The sequence below is a fragment of the Schistocerca nitens genome, unplaced genomic scaffold (assembly GCF_023898315.1).
Source record: "Schistocerca nitens isolate TAMUIC-IGC-003100 unplaced genomic scaffold, iqSchNite1.1 HiC_scaffold_83, whole genome shotgun sequence".
NCBI classification, from domain to species: Eukaryota; Metazoa; Arthropoda; class Insecta; order Orthoptera; family Acrididae; genus Schistocerca; species Schistocerca nitens.
This window is the reverse complement of record NW_026045628.1, coordinates 180-26,429: the sequence shown is the minus strand read 5'-3', so window position 1 is coordinate 26,429 and position 26,250 is coordinate 180. Positions and strand designations below refer to the sequence as shown.

The window sequence follows — 26,250 nt, the reverse complement described above, 5'->3', positions numbered from 1 at the left end:
ATACACCGGTTCTCGTCCGCTCACCGAAGTTAAGCAACATCGGGCGCGGTTAGTACTTGGATGGGTGACCGCCTGGGAACACCGCGTGCTGTTGGCTCCCCTTCACTGACCTTTTTTTTTTATACCGCCCTCTTTCCATACCACCGTTCTGTTGTGACAAAGATTCTTGCTAAAGAATTTCAAACTACTGTAATGACCATAAGGTACGAAATTGCAGTAAATATCTCAGTTTAAGGGAGAATGTGCTAACCAAGTTCGCCAGGAAGTCTTTGAAAACGACAAAACAGTACGAATCGGCAGATATGTTCTGAAATGCGTCAGCGCCTGTTGTTCTGTAGCGGTGTACAATTCTTAATTCGATACGTAATCATAAATTTATTCTTAAATCGTCTCGTGTCCTCCTGCAGACGTTTCTCGTGCTTGCGCTGTTATAAGGGCCACGACCCGAGCGTCAGCGAGCGGCAGTCGAGCAAAGTCGGGACAAGTCGGGACGGGGACAGGGACAGGAAATGCAGTGCAAATGACGCAAACATCCCGTGTGAGGCGAGGAAGCTCACACCGCCAGCAGTGGCGCCCTCCAGCACGACACCGCACGGGCCATACGCCGGACGGTCGCGCGCCAGCCCTCCTGCGATGGACACCAGGAACAAGACGCGCCTTCCGCGAGTGTCGAAGGTTGCACGCACCAAGCGAATGACAGGAGGTGCAACGAGCAGCTGTGCGTCTTACACACGCGGCGGCGCGCCCGCTAATTCGGCAGTCGCTCTGCTGGGACGTAGGGCGCGCGCTCCGCGCCGTCCTCGAGGAACTCGCTGCAGCGGAAGGAAGTGCTTTGCGTCAAATGCGTCCGACTGTTTCGACCGCGAACTATGATTTTGTGTGTTGGGAGAAGAGCCGAATGCAAATTCTGCCGTGCGCCTACAGCAAACGAACGCCAACGGCCATGCCATGTTGTATACACCGGTTCTCGTCCGCTCACCGAAGTTAAGCAACATCGGGCGCGGTTAGTACTTGGATGGGTGACCGCCTGGGAACACCGCGTGCTGTTGGCTCCCCTTCACTGACCTTTTTTTTTTATACCGCCCTCTTTCCATACCACCGTTCTGTTGTGACAAAGATTCTTGCTAAAGAATTTCAAACTACTGTAATGACCATAAGGTACGAAATTGCAGTAAATATCTCAGTTTAAGGGGAGAATGTGCTAACCAAGTTCGCCAGGAAGTCTTTGAAAACGACAAAACAGTACGAATCGGCAGATATGTTCTGAAATGCGTCAGCGCCTGTTGTTCTGTAGCGGTGTACAATTCTTAATTCGATACGTAATCATAAATTTATTCTTAAATCGTCTCGTGTCCTCCTGCAGACGTTTCTCGTGCTTGCGCTGTTATAAGGGCCACGACCCGAGCGTCAGCGAGCGGCAGTCGAGCAAAGTCGGGACAAGTCGGGACGGGGACAGGGACAGGAAATGCAGTGCAAATGACGCAAACATCCCGTGTGAGGCGAGGAAGCTCACACCGCCAGCAGTGGCGCCCTCCAGCACGACACCGCACGGGCCATACGCCGGACGGTCGCGCGCCAGCCCTCCTGCGATGGACACCAGGAACAAGACGCGCCTTCCGCGAGTGTCGAAGGTTGCACGCACCAAGCGAATGACAGGAGGTGCAACGAGCAGCTGTGCGTCTTACACACGCGGCGGCGCGCCCGCTAATTCGGCAGTCGCTCTGCTGGGACGTAGGGCGCGCGCTCCGCGCCGTCCTCGAGGAACTCGCTGCAGCGGAAGGAAGTGCTTTGCGTCAAATGCGTCCGACTGTTTCGACCGCGAACTATGATTTTGTGTGTTGGGAGAAGAGCCGAATGCAAATTCTGCCGTGCGCCTACAGCAAACGAACGCCAACGGCCATGCCATGTTGTATACACCGGTTCTCGTCCGCTCACCGAAGTTAAGCAACATCGGGCGCGGTTAGTACTTGGATGGGTGACCGCCTGGGAACACCGCGTGCTGTTGGCTCCCCTTCACTGACCTTTTTTTTTTATACCGCCCTCTTTCCATACCACCGTTCTGTTGTGACAAAGATTCTTGCTAAAGAATTTCAAACTACTGTAATGACCATAAGGTACGAAATTGCAGTAAATATCTCAGTTTAAGGGGAGAATGTGCTAACCAAGTTCGCCAGGAAGTCTTTGAAAACGACAAAACAGTACGAATCGGCAGATATGTTCTGAAATGCGTCAGCGCCTGTTGTTCTGTAGCGGTGTACAATTCTTAATTCGATACGTAATCATAAATTTATTCTTAAATCGTCTCGTGTCCTCCTGCAGACGTTTCTCGTGCTTGCGCTGTTATAAGGGCCACGACCCGAGCGTCAGCGAGCGGCAGTCGAGCAAAGTCGGGACAAGTCGGGACGGGGACAGGGACAGGAAATGCAGTGCAAATGACGCAAACATCCCGTGTGAGGCGAGGAAGCTCACACCGCCAGCAGTGGCGCCCTCCAGCACGACACCGCACGGGCCATACGCCGGACGGTCGCGCGCCAGCCCTCCTGCGATGGACACCAGGAACAAGACGCGCCTTCCGCGAGTGTCGAAGGTTGCACGCACCAAGCGAATGACAGGAGGTGCAACGAGCAGCTGTGCGTCTTACACACGCGGCGGCGCGCCCGCTAATTCGGCAGTCGCTCTGCTGGGACGTAGGGCGCGCGCTCCGCGCCGTCCTCGAGGAACTCGCTGCAGCGGAAGGAAGTGCTTTGCGTCAAATGCGTCCGACTGTTTCGACCGCGAACTATGATTTTGTGTGTTGGGAGAAGAGCCGAATGCAAATTCTGCCGTGCGCCTACAGCAAACGAACGCCAACGGCCATGCCATGTTGTATACACCGGTTCTCGTCCGCTCACCGAAGTTAAGCAACATCGGGCGCGGTTAGTACTTGGATGGGTGACCGCCTGGGAACACCGCGTGCTGTTGGCTCCCCTTCACTGACCTTTTTTTTTTATACCGCCCTCTTTCCATACCACCGTTCTGTTGTGACAAAGATTCTTGCTAAAGAATTTCAAACTACTGTAATGACCATAAGGTACGAAATTGCAGTAAATATCTCAGTTTAAGGGGAGAATGTGCTAACCAAGTTCGCCAGGAAGTCTTTGAAAACGACAAAACAGTACGAATCGGCAGATATGTTCTGAAATGCGTCAGCGCCTGTTGTTCTGTAGCGGTGTACAATTCTTAATTCGATACGTAATCATAAATTTATTCTTAAATCGTCTCGTGTCCTCCTGCAGACGTTTCTCGTGCTTGCGCTGTTATAAGGGCCACGACCCGAGCGTCAGCGAGCGGCAGTCGAGCAAAGTCGGGACAAGTCGGGACGGGGACAGGGACAGGAAATGCAGTGCAAATGACGCAAACATCCCGTGTGAGGCGAGGAAGCTCACACCGCCAGCAGTGGCGCCCTCCAGCACGACACCGCACGGGCCATACGCCGGACGGTCGCGCGCCAGCCCTCCTGCGATGGACACCAGGAACAAGACGCGCCTTCCGCGAGTGTCGAAGGTTGCACGCACCAAGCGAATGACAGGAGGTGCAACGAGCAGCTGTGCGTCTTACACACGCGGCGGCGCGCCCGCTAATTCGGCAGTCGCTCTGCTGGGACGTAGGGCGCGCGCTCCGCGCCGTCCTCGAGGAACTCGCTGCAGCGGAAGGAAGTGCTTTGCGTCAAATGCGTCCGACTGTTTCGACCGCGAACTATGATTTTGTGTGTTGGGAGAAGAGCCGAATGCAAATTCTGCCGTGCGCCTACAGCAAACGAACGCCAACGGCCATGCCATGTTGTATACACCGGTTCTCGTCCGCTCACCGAAGTTAAGCAACATCGGGCGCGGTTAGTACTTGGATGGGTGACCGCCTGGGAACACCGCGTGCTGTTGGCTCCCCTTCACTGACCTTTTTTTTTTATACCGCCCTCTTTCCATACCACCGTTCTGTTGTGACAAAGATTCTTGCTAAAGAATTTCAAACTACTGTAATGACCATAAGGTACGAAATTGCAGTAAATATCTCAGTTTAAGGGGAGAATGTGCTAACCAAGTTCGCCAGGAAGTCTTTGAAAACGACAAAACAGTACGAATCGGCAGATATGTTCTGAAATGCGTCAGCGCCTGTTGTTCTGTAGCGGTGTACAATTCTTAATTCGATACGTAATCATAAATTTATTCTTAAATCGTCTCGTGTCCTCCTGCAGACGTTTCTCGTGCTTGCGCTGTTATAAGGGCCACGACCCGAGCGTCAGCGAGCGGCAGTCGAGCAAAGTCGGGACAAGTCGGGACGGGGACAGGGACAGGAAATGCAGTGCAAATGACGCAAACATCCCGTGTGAGGCGAGGAAGCTCACACCGCCAGCAGTGGCGCCCTCCAGCACGACACCGCACGGGCCATACGCCGGACGGTCGCGCGCCAGCCCTCCTGCGATGGACACCAGGAACAAGACGCGCCTTCCGCGAGTGTCGAAGGTTGCACGCACCAAGCGAATGACAGGAGGTGCAACGAGCAGCTGTGCGTCTTACACACGCGGCGGCGCGCCCGCTAATTCGGCAGTCGCTCTGCTGGGACGTAGGGCGCGCGCTCCGCGCCGTCCTCGAGGAACTCGCTGCAGCGGAAGGAAGTGCTTTGCGTCAAATGCGTCCGACTGTTTCGACCGCGAACTATGATTTTGTGTGTTGGGAGAAGAGCCGAATGCAAATTCTGCCGTGCGCCTACAGCAAACGAACGCCAACGGCCATGCCATGTTGTATACACCGGTTCTCGTCCGCTCACCGAAGTTAAGCAACATCGGGCGCGGTTAGTACTTGGATGGGTGACCGCCTGGGAACACCGCGTGCTGTTGGCTCCCCTTCACTGACCTTTTTTTTTTTATACCGCCCTCTTTCCATACCACCGTTCTGTTGTGACAAAGATTCTTGCTAAAGAATTTCAAACTACTGTAATGACCATAAGGTACGAAATTGCAGTAAATATCTCAGTTTAAGGGGAGAATGTGCTAACCAAGTTCGCCAGGAAGTCTTTGAAAACGACAAAACAGTACGAATCGGCAGATATGTTCTGAAATGCGTCAGCGCCTGTTGTTCTGTAGCGGTGTACAATTCTTAATTCGATACGTAATCATAAATTTATTCTTAAATCGTCTCGTGTCCTCCTGCAGACGTTTCTCGTGCTTGCGCTGTTATAAGGGCCACGACCCGAGCGTCAGCGAGCGGCAGTCGAGCAAAGTCGGGACAAGTCGGGACGGGGACAGGGACAGGAAATGCAGTGCAAATGACGCAAACATCCCGTGTGAGGCGAGGAAGCTCACACCGCCAGCAGTGGCGCCCTCCAGCACGACACCGCACGGGCCATACGCCGGACGGTCGCGCGCCAGCCCTCCTGCGATGGACACCAGGAACAAGACGCGCCTTCCGCGAGTGTCGAAGGTTGCACGCACCAAGCGAATGACAGGAGGTGCAACGAGCAGCTGTGCGTCTTACACACGCGGCGGCGCGCCCGCTAATTCGGCAGTCGCTCTGCTGGGACGTAGGGCGCGCGCTCCGCGCCGTCCTCGAGGAACTCGCTGCAGCGGAAGGAAGTGCTTTGCGTCAAATGCGTCCGACTGTTTCGACCGCGAACTATGATTTTGTGTGTTGGGAGAAGAGCCGAATGCAAATTCTGCCGTGCGCCTACAGCAAACGAACGCCAACGGCCATGCCATGTTGTATACACCGGTTCTCGTCCGCTCACCGAAGTTAAGCAACATCGGGCGCGGTTAGTACTTGGATGGGTGACCGCCTGGGAACACCGCGTGCTGTTGGCTCCCCTTCACTGACCTTTTTTTTTTATACCGCCCTCTTTCCATACCACCGTTCTGTTGTGACAAAGATTCTTGCTAAAGAATTTCAAACTACTGTAATGACCATAAGGTACGAAATTGCAGTAAATATCTCAGTTTAAGGGGAGAATGTGCTAACCAAGTTCGCCAGGAAGTCTTTGAAAACGACAAAACAGTACGAATCGGCAGATATGTTCTGAAATGCGTCAGCGCCTGTTGTTCTGTAGCGGTGTACAATTCTTAATTCGATACGTAATCATAAATTTATTCTTAAATCGTCTCGTGTCCTCCTGCAGACGTTTCTCGTGCTTGCGCTGTTATAAGGGCCACGACCCGAGCGTCAGCGAGCGGCAGTCGAGCAAAGTCGGGACAAGTCGGGACGGGGACAGGGACAGGAAATGCAGTGCAAATGACGCAAACATCCCGTGTGAGGCGAGGAAGCTCACACCGCCAGCAGTGGCGCCCTCCAGCACGACACCGCACGGGCCATACGCCGGACGGTCGCGCGCCAGCCCTCCTGCGATGGACACCAGGAACAAGACGCGCCTTCCGCGAGTGTCGAAGGTTGCACGCACCAAGCGAATGACAGGAGGTGCAACGAGCAGCTGTGCGTCTTACACACGCGGCGGCGCGCCCGCTAATTCGGCAGTCGCTCTGCTGGGACGTAGGGCGCGCGCTCCGCGCCGTCCTCGAGGAACTCGCTGCAGCGGAAGGAAGTGCTTTGCGTCAAATGCGTCCGACTGTTTCGACCGCGAACTATGATTTTGTGTGTTGGGAGAAGAGCCGAATGCAAATTCTGCCGTGCGCCTACAGCAAACGAACGCCAACGGCCATGCCATGTTGTATACACCGGTTCTCGTCCGCTCACCGAAGTTAAGCAACATCGGGCGCGGTTAGTACTTGGATGGGTGACCGCCTGGGAACACCGCGTGCTGTTGGCTCCCCTTCACTGACCTTTTTTTTTTATACCGCCCTCTTTCCATACCACCGTTCTGTTGTGACAAAGATTCTTGCTAAAGAATTTCAAACTACTGTAATGACCATAAGGTACGAAATTGCAGTAAATATCTCAGTTTAAGGGGAGAATGTGCTAACCAAGTTCGCCAGGAAGTCTTTGAAAACGACAAAACAGTACGAATCGGCAGATATGTTCTGAAATGCGTCAGCGCCTGTTGTTCTGTAGCGGTGTACAATTCTTAATTCGATACGTAATCATAAATTTATTCTTAAATCGTCTCGTGTCCTCCTGCAGACGTTTCTCGTGCTTGCGCTGTTATAAGGGCCACGACCCGAGCGTCAGCGAGCGGCAGTCGAGCAAAGTCGGGACAAGTCGGGACGGGGACAGGGACAGGAAATGCAGTGCAAATGACGCAAACATCCCGTGTGAGGCGAGGAAGCTCACACCGCCAGCAGTGGCGCCCTCCAGCACGACACCGCACGGGCCATACGCCGGACGGTCGCGCGCCAGCCCTCCTGCGATGGACACCAGGAACAAGACGCGCCTTCCGCGAGTGTCGAAGGTTGCACGCACCAAGCGAATGACAGGAGGTGCAACGAGCAGCTGTGCGTCTTACACACGCGGCGGCGCGCCCGCTAATTCGGCAGTCGCTCTGCTGGGACGTAGGGCGCGCGCTCCGCGCCGTCCTCGAGGAACTCGCTGCAGCGGAAGGAAGTGCTTTGCGTCAAATGCGTCCGACTGTTTCGACCGCGAACTATGATTTTGTGTGTTGGGAGAAGAGCCGAATGCAAATTCTGCCGTGCGCCTACAGCAAACGAACGCCAACGGCCATGCCATGTTGTATACACCGGTTCTCGTCCGCTCACCGAAGTTAAGCAACATCGGGCGCGGTTAGTACTTGGATGGGTGACCGCCTGGGAACACCGCGTGCTGTTGGCTCCCCTTCACTGACCTTTTTTTTTTATACCGCCCTCTTTCCATACCACCGTTCTGTTGTGACAAAGATTCTTGCTAAAGAATTTCAAACTACTGTAATGACCATAAGGTACGAAATTGCAGTAAATATCTCAGTTTAAGGGGAGAATGTGCTAACCAAGTTCGCCAGGAAGTCTTTGAAAACGACAAAACAGTACGAATCGGCAGATATGTTCTGAAATGCGTCAGCGCCTGTTGTTCTGTAGCGGTGTACAATTCTTAATTCGATACGTAATCATAAATTTATTCTTAAATCGTCTCGTGTCCTCCTGCAGACGTTTCTCGTGCTTGCGCTGTTATAAGGGCCACGACCCGAGCGTCAGCGAGCGGCAGTCGAGCAAAGTCGGGACAAGTCGGGACGGGGACAGGGACAGGAAATGCAGTGCAAATGACGCAAACATCCCGTGTGAGGCGAGGAAGCTCACACCGCCAGCAGTGGCGCCCTCCAGCACGACACCGCACGGGCCATACGCCGGACGGTCGCGCGCCAGCCCTCCTGCGATGGACACCAGGAACAAGACGCGCCTTCCGCGAGTGTCGAAGGTTGCACGCACCAAGCGAATGACAGGAGGTGCAACGAGCAGCTGTGCGTCTTACACACGCGGCGGCGCGCCCGCTAATTCGGCAGTCGCTCTGCTGGGACGTAGGGCGCGCGCTCCGCGCCGTCCTCGAGGAACTCGCTGCAGCGGAAGGAAGTGCTTTGCGTCAAATGCGTCCGACTGTTTCGACCGCGAACTATGATTTTGTGTGTTGGGAGAAGAGCCGAATGCAAATTCTGCCGTGCGCCTACAGCAAACGAACGCCAACGGCCATGCCATGTTGTATACACCGGTTCTCGTCCGCTCACCGAAGTTAAGCAACATCGGGCGCGGTTAGTACTTGGATGGGTGACCGCCTGGGAACACCGCGTGCTGTTGGCTCCCCTTCACTGACCTTTTTTTTTTATACCGCCCTCTTTCCATACCACCGTTCTGTTGTGACAAAGATTCTTGCTAAAGAATTTCAAACTACTGTAATGACCATAAGGTACGAAATTGCAGTAAATATCTCAGTTTAAGGGGAGAATGTGCTAACCAAGTTCGCCAGGAAGTCTTTGAAAACGACAAAACAGTACGAATCGGCAGATATGTTCTGAAATGCGTCAGCGCCTGTTGTTCTGTAGCGGTGTACAATTCTTAATTCGATACGTAATCATAAATTTATTCTTAAATCGTCTCGTGTCCTCCTGCAGACGTTTCTCGTGCTTGCGCTGTTATAAGGGCCACGACCCGAGCGTCAGCGAGCGGCAGTCGAGCAAAGTCGGGAAAAGTCGGGACGGGGACAGGGACAGGAAATGCAGTGCAAATGACGCAAACATCCCGTGTGAGGCGAGGAAGCTCACACCGCCAGCAGTGGCGCCCTCCAGCACGACACCGCACGGGCCATACGCCGGACGGTCGCGCGCCAGCCCTCCTGCGATGGACACCAGGAACAAGACGCGCCTTCCGCGAGTGTCGAAGGTTGCACGCACCAAGCGAATGACAGGAGGTGCAACGAGCAGCTGTGCGTCTTACACACGCGGCGGCGCGCCCGCTAATTCGGCAGTCGCTCTGCTGGGACGTAGGGCGCGCGCTCCGCGCCGTCCTCGAGGAACTCGCTGCAGCGGAAGGAAGTGCTTTGCGTCAAATGCGTCCGACTGTTTCGACCGCGAACTATGATTTTGTGTGTTGGGAGAAGAGCCGAATGCAAATTCTGCCGTGCGCCTACAGCAAACGAACGCCAACGGCCATGCCATGTTGTATACACCGGTTCTCGTCCGCTCACCGAAGTTAAGCAACATCGGGCGCGGTTAGTACTTGGATGGGTGACCGCCTGGGAACACCGCGTGCTGTTGGCTCCCCTTCACTGACCTTTTTTTTTTATACCGCCCTCTTTCCATACCACCGTTCTGTTGTGACAAAGATTCTTGCTAAAGAATTTCAAACTACTGTAATGACCATAAGGTACGAAATTGCAGTAAATATCTCAGTTTAAGGGGAGAATGTGCTAACCAAGTTCGCCAGGAAGTCTTTGAAAACGACAAAACAGTACGAATCGGCAGATATGTTCTGAAATGCGTCAGCGCCTGTTGTTCTGTAGCGGTGTACAATTCTTAATTCGATACGTAATCATAAATTTATTCTTAAATCGTCTCGTGTCCTCCTGCAGACGTTTCTCGTGCTTGCGCTGTTATAAGGGCCACGACCCGAGCGTCAGCGAGCGGCAGTCGAGCAAAGTCGGGACAAGTCGGGACGGGGACAGGGACAGGAAATGCAGTGCAAATGACGCAAACATCCCGTGTGAGGCGAGGAAGCTCACACCGCCAGCAGTGGCGCCCTCCAGCACGACACCGCACGGGCCATACGCCGGACGGTCGCGCGCCAGCCCTCCTGCGATGGACACCAGGAACAAGACGCGCCTTCCGCGAGTGTCGAAGGTTGCACGCACCAAGCGAATGACAGGAGGTGCAACGAGCAGCTGTGCGTCTTACACACGCGGCGGCGCGCCCGCTAATTCGGCAGTCGCTCTGCTGGGACGTAGGGCGCGCGCTCCGCGCCGTCCTCGAGGAACTCGCTGCAGCGGAAGGAAGTGCTTTGCGTCAAATGCGTCCGACTGTTTCGACCGCGAACTATGATTTTGTGTGTTGGGAGAAGAGCCGAATGCAAATTCTGCCGTGCGCCTACAGCAAACGAACGCCAACGGCCATGCCATGTTGTATACACCGGTTCTCGTCCGCTCACCGAAGTTAAGCAACATCGGGCGCGGTTAGTACTTGGATGGGTGACCGCCTGGGAACACCGCGTGCTGTTGGCTCCCCTTCACTGACCTTTTTTTTTTATACCGCCCTCTTTCCATACCACCGTTCTGTTGTGACAAAGATTCTTGCTAAAGAATTTCAAACTACTGTAATGACCATAAGGTACGAAATTGCAGTAAATATCTCAGTTTAAGGGGAGAATGTGCTAACCAAGTTCGCCAGGAAGTCTTTGAAAACGACAAAACAGTACGAATCGGCAGATATGTTCTGAAATGCGTCAGCGCCTGTTGTTCTGTAGCGGTGTACAATTCTTAATTCGATACGTAATCATAAATTTATTCTTAAATCGTCTCGTGTCCTCCTGCAGACGTTTCTCGTGCTTGCGCTGTTATAAGGGCCACGACCCGAGCGTCAGCGAGCGGCAGTCGAGCAAAGTCGGGACAAGTCGGGACGGGGACAGGGACAGGAAATGCAGTGCAAATGACGCAAACATCCCGTGTGAGGCGAGGAAGCTCACACCGCCAGCAGTGGCGCCCTCCAGCACGACACCGCACGGGCCATACGCCGGACGGTCGCGCGCCAGCCCTCCTGCGATGGACACCAGGAACAAGACGCGCCTTCCGCGAGTGTCGAAGGTTGCACGCACCAAGCGAATGACAGGAGGTGCAACGAGCAGCTGTGCGTCTTACACACGCGGCGGCGCGCCCGCTAATTCGGCAGTCGCTCTGCTGGGACGTAGGGCGCGCGCTCCGCGCCGTCCTCGAGGAACTCGCTGCAGCGGAAGGAAGTGCTTTGCGTCAAATGCGTCCGACTGTTTCGACCGCGAACTATGATTTTGTGTGTTGGGAGAAGAGCCGAATGCAAATTCTGCCGTGCGCCTACAGCAAACGAACGCCAACGGCCATGCCATGTTGTATACACCGGTTCTCGTCCGCTCACCGAAGTTAAGCAACATCGGGCGCGGTTAGTACTTGGATGGGTGACCGCCTGGGAACACCGCGTGCTGTTGGCTCCCCTTCACTGACCTTTTTTTTTTATACCGCCCTCTTTCCATACCACCGTTCTGTTGTGACAAAGATTCTTGCTAAAGAATTTCAAACTACTGTAATGACCATAAGGTACGAAATTGCAGTAAATATCTCAGTTTAAGGGGAGAATGTGCTAACCAAGTTCGCCAGGAAGTCTTTGAAAACGACAAAACAGTACGAATCGGCAGATATGTTCTGAAATGCGTCAGCGCCTGTTGTTCTGTAGCGGTGTACAATTCTTAATTCGATACGTAATCATAAATTTATTCTTAAATCGTCTCGTGTCCTCCTGCAGACGTTTCTCGTGCTTGCGCTGTTATAAGGGCCACGACCCGAGCGTCAGCGAGCGGCAGTCGAGCAAAGTCGGGACAAGTCGGGACGGGGACAGGGACAGGAAATGCAGTGCAAATGACGCAAACATCCCGTGTGAGGCGAGGAAGCTCACACCGCCAGCAGTGGCGCCCTCCAGCACGACACCGCACGGGCCATACGCCGGACGGTCGCGCGCCAGCCCTCCTGCGATGGACACCAGGAACAAGACGCGCCTTCCGCGAGTGTCGAAGGTTGCACGCACCAAGCGAATGACAGGAGGTGCAACGAGCAGCTGTGCGTCTTACACACGCGGCGGCGCGCCCGCTAATTCGGCAGTCGCTCTGCTGGGACGTAGGGCGCGCGCTCCGCGCCGTCCTCGAGGAACTCGCTGCAGCGGAAGGAAGTGCTTTGCGTCAAATGCGTCCGACTGTTTCGACCGCGAACTATGATTTTGTGTGTTGGGAGAAGAGCCGAATGCAAATTCTGCCGTGCGCCTACAGCAAACGAACGCCAACGGCCATGCCATGTTGTATACACCGGTTCTCGTCCGCTCACCGAAGTTAAGCAACATCGGGCGCGGTTAGTACTTGGATGGGTGACCGCCTGGGAACACCGCGTGCTGTTGGCTCCCCTTCACTGACCTTTTTTTTTTATACCGCCCTCTTTCCATACCACCGTTCTGTTGTGACAAAGATTCTTGCTAAAGAATTTCAAACTACTGTAATGACCATAAGGTACGAAATTGCAGTAAATATCTCAGTTTAAGGGGAGAATGTGCTAACCAAGTTCGCCAGGAAGTCTTTGAAAACGACAAAACAGTACGAATCGGCAGATATGTTCTGAAATGCGTCAGCGCCTGTTGTTCTGTAGCGGTGTACAATTCTTAATTCGATACGTAATCATAAATTTATTCTTAAATCGTCTCGTGTCCTCCTGCAGACGTTTCTCGTGCTTGCGCTGTTATAAGGGCCACGACCCGAGCGTCAGCGAGCGGCAGTCGAGCAAAGTCGGGACAAGTCGGGACGGGGACAGGGACAGGAAATGCAGTGCAAATGACGCAAACATCCCGTGTGAGGCGAGGAAGCTCACACCGCCAGCAGTGGCGCCCTCCAGCACGACACCGCACGGGCCATACGCCGGACGGTCGCGCGCCAGCCCTCCTGCGATGGACACCAGGAACAAGACGCGCCTTCCGCGAGTGTCGAAGGTTGCACGCACCAAGCGAATGACAGGAGGTGCAACGAGCAGCTGTGCGTCTTACACACGCGGCGGCGCGCCCGCTAATTCGGCAGTCGCTCTGCTGGGACGTAGGGCGCGCGCTCCGCGCCGTCCTCGAGGAACTCGCTGCAGCGGAAGGAAGTGCTTTGCGTCAAATGCGTCCGACTGTTTCGACCGCGAACTATGATTTTGTGTGTTGGGAGAAGAGCCGAATGCAAATTCTGCCGTGCGCCTACAGCAAACGAACGCCAACGGCCATGCCATGTTGTATACACCGGTTCTCGTCCGCTCACCGAAGTTAAGCAACATCGGGCGCGGTTAGTACTTGGATGGGTGACCGCCTGGGAACACCGCGTGCTGTTGGCTCCCCTTCACTGACCTTTTTTTTTTATACCGCCCTCTTTCCATACCACCGTTCTGTTGTGACAAAGATTCTTGCTAAAGAATTTCAAACTACTGTAATGACCATAAGGTACGAAATTGCAGTAAATATCTCAGTTTAAGGGGAGAATGTGCTAACCAAGTTCGCCAGGAAGTCTTTGAAAACGACAAAACAGTACGAATCGGCAGATATGTTCTGAAATGCGTCAGCGCCTGTTGTTCTGTAGCGGTGTACAATTCTTAATTCGATACGTAATCATAAATTTATTCTTAAATCGTCTCGTGTCCTCCTGCAGACGTTTCTCGTGCTTGCGCTGTTATAAGGGCCACGACCCGAGCGTCAGCGAGCGGCAGTCGAGCAAAGTCGGGACAAGTCGGGACGGGGACAGGGACAGGAAATGCAGTGCAAATGACGCAAACATCCCGTGTGAGGCGAGGAAGCTCACACCGCCAGCAGTGGCGCCCTCCAGCACGACACCGCACGGGCCATACGCCGGACGGTCGCGCGCCAGCCCTCCTGCGATGGACACCAGGAACAAGACGCGCCTTCCGCGAGTGTCGAAGGTTGCACGCACCAAGCGAATGACAGGAGGTGCAACGAGCAGCTGTGCGTCTTACACACGCGGCGGCGCGCCCGCTAATTCGGCAGTCGCTCTGCTGGGACGTAGGGCGCGCGCTCCGCGCCGTCCTCGAGGAACTCGCTGCAGCGGAAGGAAGTGCTTTGCGTCAAATGCGTCCGACTGTTTCGACCGCGAACTATGATTTTGTGTGTTGGGAGAAGAGCCGAATGCAAATTCTGCCGTGCGCCTACAGCAAACGAACGCCAACGGCCATGCCATGTTGTATACACCGGTTCTCGTCCGCTCACCGAAGTTAAGCAACATCGGGCGCGGTTAGTACTTGGATGGGTGACCGCCTGGGAACACCGCGTGCTGTTGGCTCCCCTTCACTGACCTTTTTTTTTTATACCGCCCTCTTTCCATACCACCGTTCTGTTGTGACAAAGATTCTTGCTAAAGAATTTCAAACTACTGTAATGACCATAAGGTACGAAATTGCAGTAAATATCTCAGTTTAAGGGGAGAATGTGCTAACCAAGTTCGCCAGGAAGTCTTTGAAAACGACAAAACAGTACGAATCGGCAGATATGTTCTGAAATGCGTCAGCGCCTGTTGTTCTGTAGCGGTGTACAATTCTTAATTCGATACGTAATCATAAATTTATTCTTAAATCGTCTCGTGTCCTCCTGCAGACGTTTCTCGTGCTTGCGCTGTTATAAGGGCCACGACCCGAGCGTCAGCGAGCGGCAGTCGAGCAAAGTCGGGACAAGTCGGGACGGGGACAGGGACAGGAAATGCAGTGCAAATGACGCAAACATCCCGTGTGAGGCGAGGAAGCTCACACCGCCAGCAGTGGCGCCCTCCAGCACGACACCGCACGGGCCATACGCCGGACGGTCGCGCGCCAGCCCTCCTGCGATGGACACCAGGAACAAGACGCGCCTTCCGCGAGTGTCGAAGGTTGCACGCACCAAGCGAATGACAGGAGGTGCAACGAGCAGCTGTGCGTCTTACACACGCGGCGGCGCGCCCGCTAATTCGGCAGTCGCTCTGCTGGGACGTAGGGCGCGCGCTCCGCGCCGTCCTCGAGGAACTCGCTGCAGCGGAAGGAAGTGCTTTGCGTCAAATGCGTCCGACTGTTTCGACCGCGAACTATGATTTTGTGTGTTGGGAGAAGAGCCGAATGCAAATTCTGCCGTGCGCCTACAGCAAACGAACGCCAACGGCCATGCCATGTTGTATACACCGGTTCTCGTCCGCTCACCGAAGTTAAGCAACATCGGGCGCGGTTAGTACTTGGATGGGTGACCGCCTGGGAACACCGCGTGCTGTTGGCTCCCCTTCACTGACCTTTTTTTTTTATACCGCCCTCTTTCCATACCACCGTTCTGTTGTGACAAAGATTCTTGCTAAAGAATTTCAAACTACTGTAATGACCATAAGGTACGAAATTGCAGTAAATATCTCAGTTTAAGGGGAGAATGTGCTAACCAAGTTCGCCAGGAAGTCTTTGAAAACGACAAAACAGTACGAATCGGCAGATATGTTCTGAAATGCGTCAGCGCCTGTTGTTCTGTAGCGGTGTACAATTCTTAATTCGATACGTAATCATAAATTTATTCTTAAATCGTCTCGTGTCCTCCTGCAGACGTTTCTCGTGCTTGCGCTGTTATAAGGGCCACGACCCGAGCGTCAGCGAGCGGCAGTCGAGCAAAGTCGGGACAAGTCGGGACGGGGACAGGGACAGGAAATGCAGTGCAAATGACGCAAACATCCCGTGTGAGGCGAGGAAGCTCACACCGCCAGCAGTGGCGCCCTCCAGCACGACACCGCACGGGCCATACGCCGGACGGTCGCGCGCCAGCCCTCCTGCGATGGACACCAGGAACAAGACGCGCCTTCCGCGAGTGTCGAAGGTTGCACGCACCAAGCGAATGACAGGAGGTGCAACGAGCAGCTGTGCGTCTTACACACGCGGCGGCGCGCCCGCTAATTCGGCAGTCGCTCTGCTGGGACGTAGGGCGCGCGCTCCGCGCCGTCCTCGAGGAACTCGCTGCAGCGGAAGGAAGTGCTTTGCGTCAAATGCGTCCGACTGTTTCGACCGCGAACTATGATTTTGTGTGTTGGGAGAAGAGCCGAATGCAAATTCTGCCGTGCGCCTACAGCAAACGAACGCCAACGGCCATGCCATGTTGTATACACCGGTTCTCGTCCGCTCACCGAAGTTAAGCAACATCGGGCGCGGTTAGTACTTGGATGGGTGACCGCCTGGGAACACCGCGTGCTGTTGGCTCCCCTTCACTGACCTTTTTTTTTTATACCGCCCTCTTTCCATACCACCGTTCTGTTGTGACAAAGATTCTTGCTAAAGAATTTCAAACTACTGTAATGACCATAAGGTACGAAATTGCAGTAAATATCTCAGTTTAAGGGGAGAATGTGCTAACCAAGTTCGCCAGGAAGTCTTTGAAAACGACAAAACAGTACGAATCGGCAGATATGTTCTGAAATGCGTCAGCGCCTGTTGTTCTGTAGCGGTGTACAATTCTTAATTCGATACGTAATCATAAATTTATTCTTAAATCGTCTCGTGTCCTCCTGCAGACGTTTCTCGTGCTTGCGCTGTTATAAGGGCCACGACCCGAGCGTCAGCGAGCGGCAGTCGAGCAAAGTCGGGACAAGTCGGGACGGGGACAGGGACAGGAAATGCAGTGCAAATGACGCAAACATCCCGTGTGAGGCGAGGAAGCTCACACCGCCAGCAGTGGCGCCCTCCAGCACGACACCGCACGGGCCATACGCCGGACGGTCGCGCGCCAGCCCTCCTGCGATGGACACCAGGAACAAGACGCGCCTTCCGCGAGTGTCGAAGGTTGCACGCACCAAGCGAATGACAGGAGGTGCAACGAGCAGCTGTGCGTCTTACACACGCGGCGGCGCGCCCGCTAATTCGGCAGTCGCTCTGCTGGGACGTAGGGCGCGCGCTCCGCGCCGTCCTCGAGGAACTCGCTGCAGCGGAAGGAAGTGCTTTGCGTCAAATGCGTCCGACTGTTTCGACCGCGAACTATGATTTTGTGTGTTGGGAGAAGAGCCGAATGCAAATTCTGCCGTGCGCCTACAGCAAACGAACGCCAACGGCCATGCCATGTTGTATACACCGGTTCTCGTCCGCTCACCGAAGTTAAGCAACATCGGGCGCGGTTAGTACTTGGATGGGTGACCGCCTGGGAACACCGCGTGCTGTTGGCTCCCCTTCACTGACCTTTTTTTTTTATACCGCCCTCTTTCCATACCACCGTTCTGTTGTGACAAAGATTCTTGCTAAAGAATTTCAAACTACTGTAATGACCATAAGGTACGAAATTGCAGTAAATATCTCAGTTTAAGGGGAGAATGTGCTAACCAAGTTCGCCAGGAAGTCTTTGAAAACGACAAAACAGTACGAATCGGCAGATATGTTCTGAAATGCGTCAGCGCCTGTTGTTCTGTAGCGGTGTACAATTCTTAATTCGATACGTAATCATAAATTTATTCTTAAATCGTCTCGTGTCCTCCTGCAGACGTTTCTCGTGCTTGCGCTGTTATAAGGGCCACGACCCGAGCGTCAGCGAGCGGCAGTCGAGCAAAGTCGGGACAAGTCGGGACGGGGACAGGGACAGGAAATGCAGTGCAAATGACGCAAACATCCCGTGTGAGGCGAGGAAGCTCACACCGCCAGCAGTGGCGCCCTCCAGCACGACACCGCACGGGCCATACGCCGGACGGTCGCGCGCCAGCCCTCCTGCGATGGACACCAGGAACAAGACGCGCCTTCCGCGAGTGTCGAAGGTTGCACGCACCAAGCGAATGACAGGAGGTGCAACGAGCAGCTGTGCGTCTTACACACGCGGCGGCGCGCCCGCTAATTCGGCAGTCGCTCTGCTGGGACGTAGGGCGCGCGCTCCGCGCCGTCCTCGAGGAACTCGCTGCAGCGGAAGGAAGTGCTTTGCGTCAAATGCGTCCGACTGTTTCGACCGCGAACTATGATTTTGTGTGTTGGGAGAAGAGCCGAATGCAAATTCTGCCGTGCGCCTACAGCAAACGAACGCCAACGGCCATGCCATGTTGTATACACCGGTTCTCGTCCGCTCACCGAAGTTAAGCAACATCGGGCGCGGTTAGTACTTGGATGGGTGACCGCCTGGGAACACCGCGTGCTGTTGGCTCCCCTTCACTGACCTTTTTTTTTTATACCGCCCTCTTTCCATACCACCGTTCTGTTGTGACAAAGATTCTTGCTAAAGAATTTCAAACTACTGTAATGACCATAAGGTACGAAATTGCAGTAAATATCTCAGTTTAAGGGGAGAATGTGCTAACCAAGTTCGCCAGGAAGTCTTTGAAAACGACAAAACAGTACGAATCGGCAGATATGTTCTGAAATGCGTCAGCGCCTGTTGTTCTGTAGCGGTGTACAATTCTTAATTCGATACGTAATCATAAATTTATTCTTAATCGTCTCGTGTCCTCCTGCAGACGTTTCTCGTGCTTGCGCTGTTATAAGGGCCACGACCCGAGCGTCAGCGAGCGGCAGTCGAGCAAAGTCGGGACAAGTCGGGACGGGGACAGGGACAGGAAATGCAGTGCAAATGACGCAAACATCCCGTGTGAGGCGAGGAAGCTCACACCGCCAGCAGTGGCGCCCTCCAGCACGACACCGCACGGGCCATACGCCGGACGGTCGCGCGCCAGCCCTCCTGCGATGGACACCAGGAACAAGACGCGCCTTCCGCGAGTGTCGAAGGTTGCACGCACCAAGCGAATGACAGGAGGTGCAACGAGCAGCTGTGCGTCTTACACACGCGGCGGCGCGCCCGCTAATTCGGCAGTCGCTCTGCTGGGACGTAGGGCGCGCGCTCCGCGCCGTCCTCGAGGAACTCGCTGCAGCGGAAGGAAGTGCTTTGCGTCAAATGCGTCCGACTGTTTCGACCGCGAACTATGATTTTGTGTGTTGGGAGAAGAGCCGAATGCAATTCTGCCGTGCGCCTACAGCAAACGAACGCCAACGGCCATGCCATGTTGTATACACCGGTTCTCGTCCGCTCACCGAAGTTAAGCAACATCGGGCGCGGTTAGTACTTGGATGGGTGACCGCCTGGGAACACCGCGTGCTGTTGGCTCCCCTTCACTGACCTTTTTTTTTTATACCGCCCTCTTTCCATACCACCGTTCTGTTGTGACAAAGATTCTTGCTAAAGAATTTCAAACTACTGTAATGACCATAAGGTACGAAATTGCAGTAAATATCTCAGTTTAAGGGGAGAATGTGCTAACCAAGTTCGCCAGGAAGTCTTTGAAAACGACAAAACAGTACGAATCGGCAGATATGTTCTGAAATGCGTCAGCGCCTGTTGTTCTGTAGCGGTGTACAATTCTTAATTCGATACGTAATCATAAATTTATTCTTAAATCGTCTCGTGTCCTCCTGCAGACGTTTCTCGTGCTTGCGCTGTTATAAGGGCCACGACCCGAGCGTCAGCGAGCGGCAGTCGAGCAAAGTCGGGACAAGTCGGGACGGGACAGGGACAGGAAATGCAGTGCAAATGACGCAAACATCCCGTGTGAGGCGAGGAAGCTCACACCGCCAGCAGTGGCGCCCTCCAGCACGACACCGCACGGGCCATACGCCGGACGGTCGCGCGCCAGCCCTCCTGCGATGGACACCAGGAACAAGACGCGCCTTCCGCGAGTGTCGAAGGTTGCACGCACCAAGCGAATGACAGGAGGTGCAACGAGCAGCTGTGCGTCTTACACACGCGGCGGCGCGCCCGCTAATTCGGCAGTCGCTCTGCTGGGACGTAGGGCGCGCGCTCCGCGCCGTCCTCGAGGAACTCGCTGCAGCGGAAGGAAGTGCTTTGCGTCAAATGCGTCCGACTGTTTCGACCGCGAACTATGATTTTGTGTGTTGGGAGAAGAGCCGAATGCAAATTCTGCCGTGCGCCTACAGCAAACGAACGCCAACGGCCATGCCATGTTGTATACACCGGTTCTCGTCCGCTCACCGAAGTTAAGCAACATCGGGCGCGGTTAGTACTTGGATGGGTGACCGCCTGGGAACACCGCGTGCTGTTGGCTCCCCTTCACTGACCTTTTTTTTTTATACCGCCCTCTTTCCATACCACCGTTCTGTTGTGACAAAGATTCTTGCTAAAGAATTTCAAACTACTGTAATGACCATAAGGTACGAAATTGCAGTAAATATCTCAGTTTAAGGGGAGAATGTGCTAACCAAGTTCGCCAGGAAGTCTTTGAAAACGACAAAACAGTACGAATCGGCAGATATGTTCTGAAATGCGTCAGCGCCTGTTGTTCTGTAGCGGTGTACAATTCTTAATTCGATACGTAATCATAAATTTATTCTTAAATCGTCTCGTGTCCTCCTGCAGACGTTTCTCGTGCTTGCGCTGTTATAAGGGCCACGACCCGAGCGTCAGCGAGCGGCAGTCGAGCAAAGTCGGGACAAGTCGGGACGGGGACAGGGACAGGAAATGCAGTGCAAATGACGCAAACATCCCGTGTGAGGCGAGGAAGCTCACACCGCCAGCAGTGGCGCCCTCCAGCACGACACCGCACGGGCCATACGCCGGACGGTCGCGCGCCAGCCCTCCTGCGATGGACACCAGGAACAAGACGCGCCTTCCGCGAGTGTCGAAGGTTGCACGCACCAAGCGAATGACAGGAGGTGCAACGAGCAGCTGTGCGTCTTACACACGCGGCGGCGCGCCCGCTAATTCGGCAGTCGCTCTGCTGGGACGTAGGGCGCGCGCTCCGCGCCGTCCTCGAGGAACTCGCTGCAGCGGAAGGAAGTGCTTTGCGTCAAATGCGTCCGACTGTTTCGACCGCGAACTATGATTTTGTGTGTTGGGAGAAGAGCCGAATGCAAATTCTGCCGTGCGCCTACAGCAAACGAACGCCAACGGCCATGCCATGTTGTATACACCGGTTCTCGTCCGCTCACCGAAGTTAAGCAACATCGGGCGCGGTTAGTACTTGGATGGGTGACCGCCTGGGAACACCGCGTGCTGTTGGCTCCCCTTCACTGACCTTTTTTTTTATACCGCCCTCTTTCCATACCACCGTTCTGTTGTGACAAAGATTCTTGCTAAAGAATTTCAAACTACTGTAATGACCATAAGGTACGAAATTGCAGTAAATATCTCAGTTTAAGGGGAGAATGTGCTAACCAAGTTCGCCAGGAAGTCTTTGAAAACGACAAAACAGTACGAATCGGCAGATATGTTCTGAAATGCGTCAGCGCCTGTTGTTCTGTAGCGGTGTACAATTCTTAATTCGATACGTAATCATAAATTTATTCTTAAATCGTCTCGTGTCCTCCTGCAGACGTTTCTCGTGCTTGCGCTGTTATAAGGGCCACGACCCGAGCGTCAGCGAGCGGCAGTCGAGCAAAGTCGGGACAAGTCGGGACGGGGACAGGGACAGGAAATGCAGTGCAAATGACGCAAACATCCCGTGTGAGGCGAGGAAGCTCACACCGCCAGCAGTGGCGCCCTCCAGCACGACACCGCACGGGCCATACGCCGGACGGTCGCGCGCCAGCCCTCCTGCGATGGACACCAGGAACAAGACGCGCCTTCCGCGAGTGTCGAAGGTTGCACGCACCAAGCGAATGACAGGAGGTGCAACGAGCAGCTGTGCGTCTTACACACGCGGCGGCGCGCCCGCTAATTCGGCAGTCGCTCTGCTGGGACGTAGGGCGCGCGCTCCGCGCCGTCCTCGAGGAACTCGCTGCAGCGGAAGGAAGTGCTTTGCGTCAAATGCGTCCGACTGTTTCGACCGCGAACTATGATTTTGTGTGTTGGGAGAAGAGCCGAATGCAAATTCTGCCGTGCGCCTACAGCAAACGAACGCCAACGGCCATGCCATGTTGTATACACCGGTTCTCGTCCGCTCACCGAAGTTAAGCAACATCGGGCGCGGTTAGTACTTGGATGGGTGACCGCCTGGGAACACCGCGTGCTGTTGGCTCCCCTTCACTGACCTTTTTTTTTTATACCGCCCTCTTTCCATACCACCGTTCTGTTGTGACAAAGATTCTTGCTAAAGAATTTCAAACTACTGTAATGACCATAAGGTACGAAATTGCAGTAAATATCTCAGTTTAAGGGGAGAATGTGCTAACCAAGTTCGCCAGGAAGTCTTGAAAACGACAAAACAGTACGAATCGGCAGATATGTTCTGAAATGCGTCAGCGCCTGTTGTTCTGTAGCGGTGTACAATTCTTAATTCGATACGTAATCATAAATTTATTCTTAAATCGTCTCGTGTCCTCCTGCAGACGTTTCTCGTGCTTGCGCTGTTATAAGGGCCACGACCCGAGCGTCAGCGAGCGGCAGTCGAGCAAAGTCGGGACAAGTCGGGACGGGGACAGGGACAGGAAATGCAGTGCAAATGACGCAAACATCCCGTGTGAGGCGAGGAAGCTCACACCGCCAGCAGTGGCGCCCTCCAGCACGACACCGCACGGGCCATACGCCGGACGGTCGCGCGCCAGCCCTCCTGCGATGGACACCAGGAACAAGACGCGCCTTCCGCGAGTGTCGAAGGTTGCACGCACCAAGCGAATGACAGGAGGTGCAACGAGCAGCTGTGCGTCTTACACACGCGGCGGCGCGCCCGCTAATTCGGCAGTCGCTCTGCTGGGACGTAGGGCGCGCGCTCCGCGCCGTCCTCGAGGAACTCGCTGCAGCGGAAGGAAGTGCTTTGCGTCAAATGCGTCCGACTGTTTCGACCGCGAACTATGATTTTGTGTGTTGGGAGAAGAGCCGAATGCAAATTCTGCCGTGCGCCTACAGCAAACGAACGCCAACGGCCATGCCATGTTGTATACACCGGTTCTCGTCCGCTCACCGAAGTTAAGCAACATCGGGCGCGGTTAGTACTTGGATGGGTGACCGCCTGGGAACACCGCGTGCTGTTGGCTCCCCTTCACTGACCTTTTTTTTTATACCGCCCTCTTTCCATACCACCGTTCTGTTGTGACAAAGATTCTTGCTAAAGAATTTCAAACTACTGTAATGACCATAAGGTACGAAATTGCAGTAAATATCTCAGTTTAAGGGGAGAATGTGCTAACCAAGTTCGCCAGGAAGTCTTTGAAAACGACAAAACAGTACGAATCGGCAGATATGTTCTGAAATGCGTCAGCGCCTGTTGTTCTGTAGCGGTGTACAATTCTTAATTCGATACGTAATCATAAATTTATTCTTAAATCGTCTCGTGTCCTCCTGCAGACGTTTCTCGTGCTTGCGCTGTTATAAGGGCCACGACCCGAGCGTCAGCGAGCGGCAGTCGAGCAAAGTCGGGACAAGTCGGACGGGGACAGGGACAGGAAATGCAGTGCAAATGACGCAAACATCCCGTGTGAGGCGAGGAAGCTCACACCGCCAGCAGTGGCGCCCTCCAGCACGACACCGCACGGGCCATACGCCGGACGGTCGCGCGCCAGCCCTCCTGCGATGGACACCAGGAACAAGACGCGCCTTCCGCGAGTGTCGAAGGTTGCACGCACCAAGCGAATGACAGGAGGTGCAACGAGCAGCTGTGCGTCTTACACACGCGGCGGCGCGCCCGCTAATTCGGCAGTCGCTCTGCTGGGACGTAGGGCGCGCGCTCCGCGCCGTCCTCGAGGAACTCGCTGCAGCGGAAGGAAGTGCTTTGCGTCAAATGCGTCCGACTGTTTCGACCGCGAACTATGATTTTGTGTGTTGGGAGAAGAGCCGAATGCAAATTCTGCCGTGCGCCTACAGCAAACGAACGCCAACGGCCATGCCATGTTGTATACACGGTTCTCGTCCGCTCACCGAAGTTAAGCAACATCGGGCGCGGTTAGTACTTGGATGGGTGACCGCCTGGGAACACCGCGTGCTGTTGGCTCCCCTTCACTGACCTTTTTTTTTATACGCCCTCTTTCCATACCACCGTTCTGTTGTGACAAAGATCTTGCTAAAGAATTTCAAACTACTGTAATGACCATAAGGTACGAAATTGCAGTAAATATCTCAGTTTAAGGGAGAATGTGCTAACCAAGTTCGCCAGGAAGTCTTTGAAAACGACAAAACAGTACGAATCGGCAGATATGTTCTGAAATGCGTCAGCGCCTGTTGTTCTGTAGCGGTGTACAATTCTTATTCGATACGTAATCATAAATTTATTCTTAAATCGTCCTCGTGTCCTCCTGCAGACGTTTCTCGTGCTTGCGCTGTTATAAGGGCCACGACCCGAGCGTCAGCGAGCGGCAGTCGAGCAAAGTCGGGACAAGTCGGGACGGGACAGGGACAGGAAATGCAGTGCAAATGACGCAAACATCCCGTGTGAGGCGAGGAAGCTCACACCGCCAGCAGTGGCGCCTCCAGCACGACACCGCACGGGCCATACGCCGGACGGTCGCGCGCCAGCCCTCCTGCGATGGACACCAGGAACAAGACGCGCCTTCCGCGAGTGTCGAAGGTTGCACGCACCAAGCGAATGACAGGAGGTGCAACGAGCAGCTGTGCGTCTTACACACGCGGCGGCGCGCCGCTAATTCGGCAGTCGCTCTGCTGGGACGTAGGGCGCGCGCTCCGCGCCGTCCTCGAGGAACTCGCTGCAGCGGAAGGAAGTGCTTTGCGTCAAATGCGTCCGACTGTTTCGACCGCGAACTATGATTTTGTGTGTTGGGAGAAGAGCCGAATGCAAATTCTGCCGTGCGCCTACAGCAAACGAACGCCAACGGCCATGCCATGTTGTATACAACGGTTCTCGTCCGCTCACGAAGTTAAGCAACATCGGGCGCGGTTAGTACTTGGATGGGTGACCGCCTGGGAACACCGCGTGCTGTTGGCTCCCCTTCACTGACCTTTTTTTTTTATACCGCCCTCTTTCCATACCACCGTTCTGTTGTGACAAAGATTCTTGCTAAAGAATTTCAAACTACTGTAATGACCATAAGGTACGAAATTGCAGTAAATATCTCAGTTTAAGGGGAGAATGTGCTAACCAAGTCGCCAGGAAGTCTTTGAAAACGACAAAACAGTACGAATCGGCAGATATGTTCTGAAATGCGTCAGCGCCTGTGTTCTGTAGCGGTGTACAATTCTTAATTCGATACGTAATCATAAATTTATTCTTAAATCGTCTCGTGTCCTCCTGCAGACGTTTCTCGTGCTTGCGCTGTTATAAGGGCCACGACCCGAGCGTCAGCGAGCGGCAGTCGAGCAAAGTCGGGACAAGTCGGGACGGGGACAGGGACAGGAAATGCAGTGCAAATGACGCAAACATCCCGTGTGAGGCGAGGAAGCTCACACCGCCAGCAGTGGCGCCCTCCAGCACGACACCGCACGGGCCATACGCCGGACGGTCGCGCGCCAGCCCTCCTGCGATGGACACCAGGAACAAGACGCGCCTTCCGCGAGTGTCGAAGGTTGCACGCACCAAGCGAATGACAGGAGGTGCAACGAGCAGCTGTGCGTCTTACACACGCGGCGGCGCGCCCGCTAATTCGGCAGTCGCTCTGCTGGGACGTAGGGCGCGCGCTCCGCGCCGTCCTCGAGGAACTCGCTGCAGCGGAAGGAAGTGCTTTGCGTCAAATGCGTCCGACTGTTTCGACCGCGAACTATGATTTTGTGTGTTGGGAGAAGAGCCGAATGCAAATTCTGCCGTGCGCCTACAGCAAACGAACGCCAACGGCCATGCCATGTTGTATACACCGGTTCTCGTCCGCTCACCGAAGTTAAGCAACATCGGGCGCGGTTAGTACTTGGATGGGTGACCGCCTGGGAACACCGCGTGCTGTTGGCTCCCCTTCACTGACCTTTTTTTTTTATACCGCCCTCTTTCCATACCACCGTTCTGTTGTGACAAAGATTCTTGCTAAAGAATTTTCAAACTACTGTAATGACCATAAGGTACGAAATTGCAGTAAATATCTCAGTTTAAGGGGAGAATGTGCTAACCAAGTTCGCCAGGAAGTCTTTGAAAACGACAAAACAGTACGAATCGGCAGATATGTTCTGAAATGCGTCAGCGCCTGTGTTCTGTAGCGGTGTACAATTCTTAATTCGATACGTAATCATAAATTTATTCTTAAATCGTCTCGTGTCCTCCTGCAGACGTTTCTCGTGCTTGCGCTGTTATAAGGGCCACGACCCGAGCGTCAG

At 54.3% G+C, this 26,250-nt stretch overlaps 26 non-coding genes and 2 pseudogenes across 26 annotated transcripts; all 28 read left to right on the top strand.

Moving 5' to 3' along the window:
* On the top strand, positions 1–97 carry LOC126217725 (5S ribosomal RNA; annotated as a pseudogene; the record flags this gene model as incomplete).
* An 836-nt stretch (positions 98–933) lies between these two features.
* On the top strand, positions 934–1,052 carry LOC126217720 (5S ribosomal RNA). The gene has a single exon (XR_007542418.1). It is a non-coding gene; the product is annotated as a 5S ribosomal RNA (ribosomal RNA).
* An 837-nt stretch (positions 1,053–1,889) lies between these two features.
* LOC126217719 (5S ribosomal RNA) lies at positions 1,890–2,008 on the top strand. The gene has a single exon (XR_007542417.1). It is a non-coding gene; the product is annotated as a 5S ribosomal RNA (ribosomal RNA).
* An 837-nt stretch (positions 2,009–2,845) lies between these two features.
* On the top strand, positions 2,846–2,964 carry LOC126217718 (5S ribosomal RNA). The gene has a single exon (XR_007542416.1). It is a non-coding gene; the product is annotated as a 5S ribosomal RNA (ribosomal RNA).
* An 837-nt stretch (positions 2,965–3,801) lies between these two features.
* Positions 3,802–3,920, top strand: LOC126217717 (5S ribosomal RNA). Its single transcript, XR_007542415.1, has one exon. It is a non-coding gene; the product is annotated as a 5S ribosomal RNA (ribosomal RNA).
* An 837-nt stretch (positions 3,921–4,757) lies between these two features.
* Positions 4,758–4,876, top strand: LOC126217716 (5S ribosomal RNA). The gene has a single exon (XR_007542414.1). It is a non-coding gene; the product is annotated as a 5S ribosomal RNA (ribosomal RNA).
* Positions 4,877–5,714: 838 nt separating this feature from the next.
* Positions 5,715–5,833, top strand: LOC126217715 (5S ribosomal RNA). Its single transcript, XR_007542413.1, has one exon. It is a non-coding gene; the product is annotated as a 5S ribosomal RNA (ribosomal RNA).
* An 837-nt stretch (positions 5,834–6,670) lies between these two features.
* LOC126217714 (5S ribosomal RNA) lies at positions 6,671–6,789 on the top strand. Its single transcript, XR_007542412.1, has one exon. It is a non-coding gene; the product is annotated as a 5S ribosomal RNA (ribosomal RNA).
* Positions 6,790–7,626: 837 nt separating this feature from the next.
* On the top strand, positions 7,627–7,745 carry LOC126217712 (5S ribosomal RNA). Its single transcript, XR_007542411.1, has one exon. It is a non-coding gene; the product is annotated as a 5S ribosomal RNA (ribosomal RNA).
* Positions 7,746–8,582: 837 nt separating this feature from the next.
* On the top strand, positions 8,583–8,701 carry LOC126217711 (5S ribosomal RNA). The gene has a single exon (XR_007542410.1). It is a non-coding gene; the product is annotated as a 5S ribosomal RNA (ribosomal RNA).
* An 837-nt stretch (positions 8,702–9,538) lies between these two features.
* On the top strand, positions 9,539–9,657 carry LOC126217710 (5S ribosomal RNA). Its single transcript, XR_007542409.1, has one exon. It is a non-coding gene; the product is annotated as a 5S ribosomal RNA (ribosomal RNA).
* An 837-nt stretch (positions 9,658–10,494) lies between these two features.
* Positions 10,495–10,613, top strand: LOC126217708 (5S ribosomal RNA). Its single transcript, XR_007542407.1, has one exon. It is a non-coding gene; the product is annotated as a 5S ribosomal RNA (ribosomal RNA).
* Positions 10,614–11,450: 837 nt separating this feature from the next.
* Positions 11,451–11,569, top strand: LOC126217707 (5S ribosomal RNA). The gene has a single exon (XR_007542406.1). It is a non-coding gene; the product is annotated as a 5S ribosomal RNA (ribosomal RNA).
* An 837-nt stretch (positions 11,570–12,406) lies between these two features.
* LOC126217706 (5S ribosomal RNA) lies at positions 12,407–12,525 on the top strand. Its single transcript, XR_007542405.1, has one exon. It is a non-coding gene; the product is annotated as a 5S ribosomal RNA (ribosomal RNA).
* An 837-nt stretch (positions 12,526–13,362) lies between these two features.
* LOC126217705 (5S ribosomal RNA) lies at positions 13,363–13,481 on the top strand. The gene has a single exon (XR_007542404.1). It is a non-coding gene; the product is annotated as a 5S ribosomal RNA (ribosomal RNA).
* An 837-nt stretch (positions 13,482–14,318) lies between these two features.
* LOC126217704 (5S ribosomal RNA) lies at positions 14,319–14,437 on the top strand. The gene has a single exon (XR_007542403.1). It is a non-coding gene; the product is annotated as a 5S ribosomal RNA (ribosomal RNA).
* Positions 14,438–15,274: 837 nt separating this feature from the next.
* LOC126217703 (5S ribosomal RNA) lies at positions 15,275–15,393 on the top strand. The gene has a single exon (XR_007542402.1). It is a non-coding gene; the product is annotated as a 5S ribosomal RNA (ribosomal RNA).
* An 837-nt stretch (positions 15,394–16,230) lies between these two features.
* Positions 16,231–16,349, top strand: LOC126217701 (5S ribosomal RNA). The gene has a single exon (XR_007542401.1). It is a non-coding gene; the product is annotated as a 5S ribosomal RNA (ribosomal RNA).
* An 837-nt stretch (positions 16,350–17,186) lies between these two features.
* LOC126217700 (5S ribosomal RNA) lies at positions 17,187–17,305 on the top strand. The gene has a single exon (XR_007542400.1). It is a non-coding gene; the product is annotated as a 5S ribosomal RNA (ribosomal RNA).
* Positions 17,306–18,142: 837 nt separating this feature from the next.
* Positions 18,143–18,261, top strand: LOC126217699 (5S ribosomal RNA). Its single transcript, XR_007542399.1, has one exon. It is a non-coding gene; the product is annotated as a 5S ribosomal RNA (ribosomal RNA).
* Positions 18,262–19,096: 835 nt separating this feature from the next.
* On the top strand, positions 19,097–19,215 carry LOC126217698 (5S ribosomal RNA). Its single transcript, XR_007542398.1, has one exon. It is a non-coding gene; the product is annotated as a 5S ribosomal RNA (ribosomal RNA).
* An 836-nt stretch (positions 19,216–20,051) lies between these two features.
* On the top strand, positions 20,052–20,170 carry LOC126217727 (5S ribosomal RNA). The gene has a single exon (XR_007542422.1). It is a non-coding gene; the product is annotated as a 5S ribosomal RNA (ribosomal RNA).
* An 837-nt stretch (positions 20,171–21,007) lies between these two features.
* Positions 21,008–21,126, top strand: LOC126217726 (5S ribosomal RNA). The gene has a single exon (XR_007542421.1). It is a non-coding gene; the product is annotated as a 5S ribosomal RNA (ribosomal RNA).
* An 836-nt stretch (positions 21,127–21,962) lies between these two features.
* LOC126217721 (5S ribosomal RNA) lies at positions 21,963–22,081 on the top strand. Its single transcript, XR_007542419.1, has one exon. It is a non-coding gene; the product is annotated as a 5S ribosomal RNA (ribosomal RNA).
* An 836-nt stretch (positions 22,082–22,917) lies between these two features.
* On the top strand, positions 22,918–23,036 carry LOC126217709 (5S ribosomal RNA). Its single transcript, XR_007542408.1, has one exon. It is a non-coding gene; the product is annotated as a 5S ribosomal RNA (ribosomal RNA).
* Positions 23,037–23,871: 835 nt separating this feature from the next.
* Positions 23,872–23,989, top strand: LOC126217722 (5S ribosomal RNA). Its single transcript, XR_007542420.1, has one exon. It is a non-coding gene; the product is annotated as a 5S ribosomal RNA (ribosomal RNA).
* An 830-nt stretch (positions 23,990–24,819) lies between these two features.
* LOC126217723 (5S ribosomal RNA) lies at positions 24,820–24,937 on the top strand (annotated as a pseudogene).
* An 835-nt stretch (positions 24,938–25,772) lies between these two features.
* Positions 25,773–25,891, top strand: LOC126217697 (5S ribosomal RNA). Its single transcript, XR_007542397.1, has one exon. It is a non-coding gene; the product is annotated as a 5S ribosomal RNA (ribosomal RNA).
* The last annotated feature ends 359 nt before the right edge of the window (positions 25,892–26,250 follow it).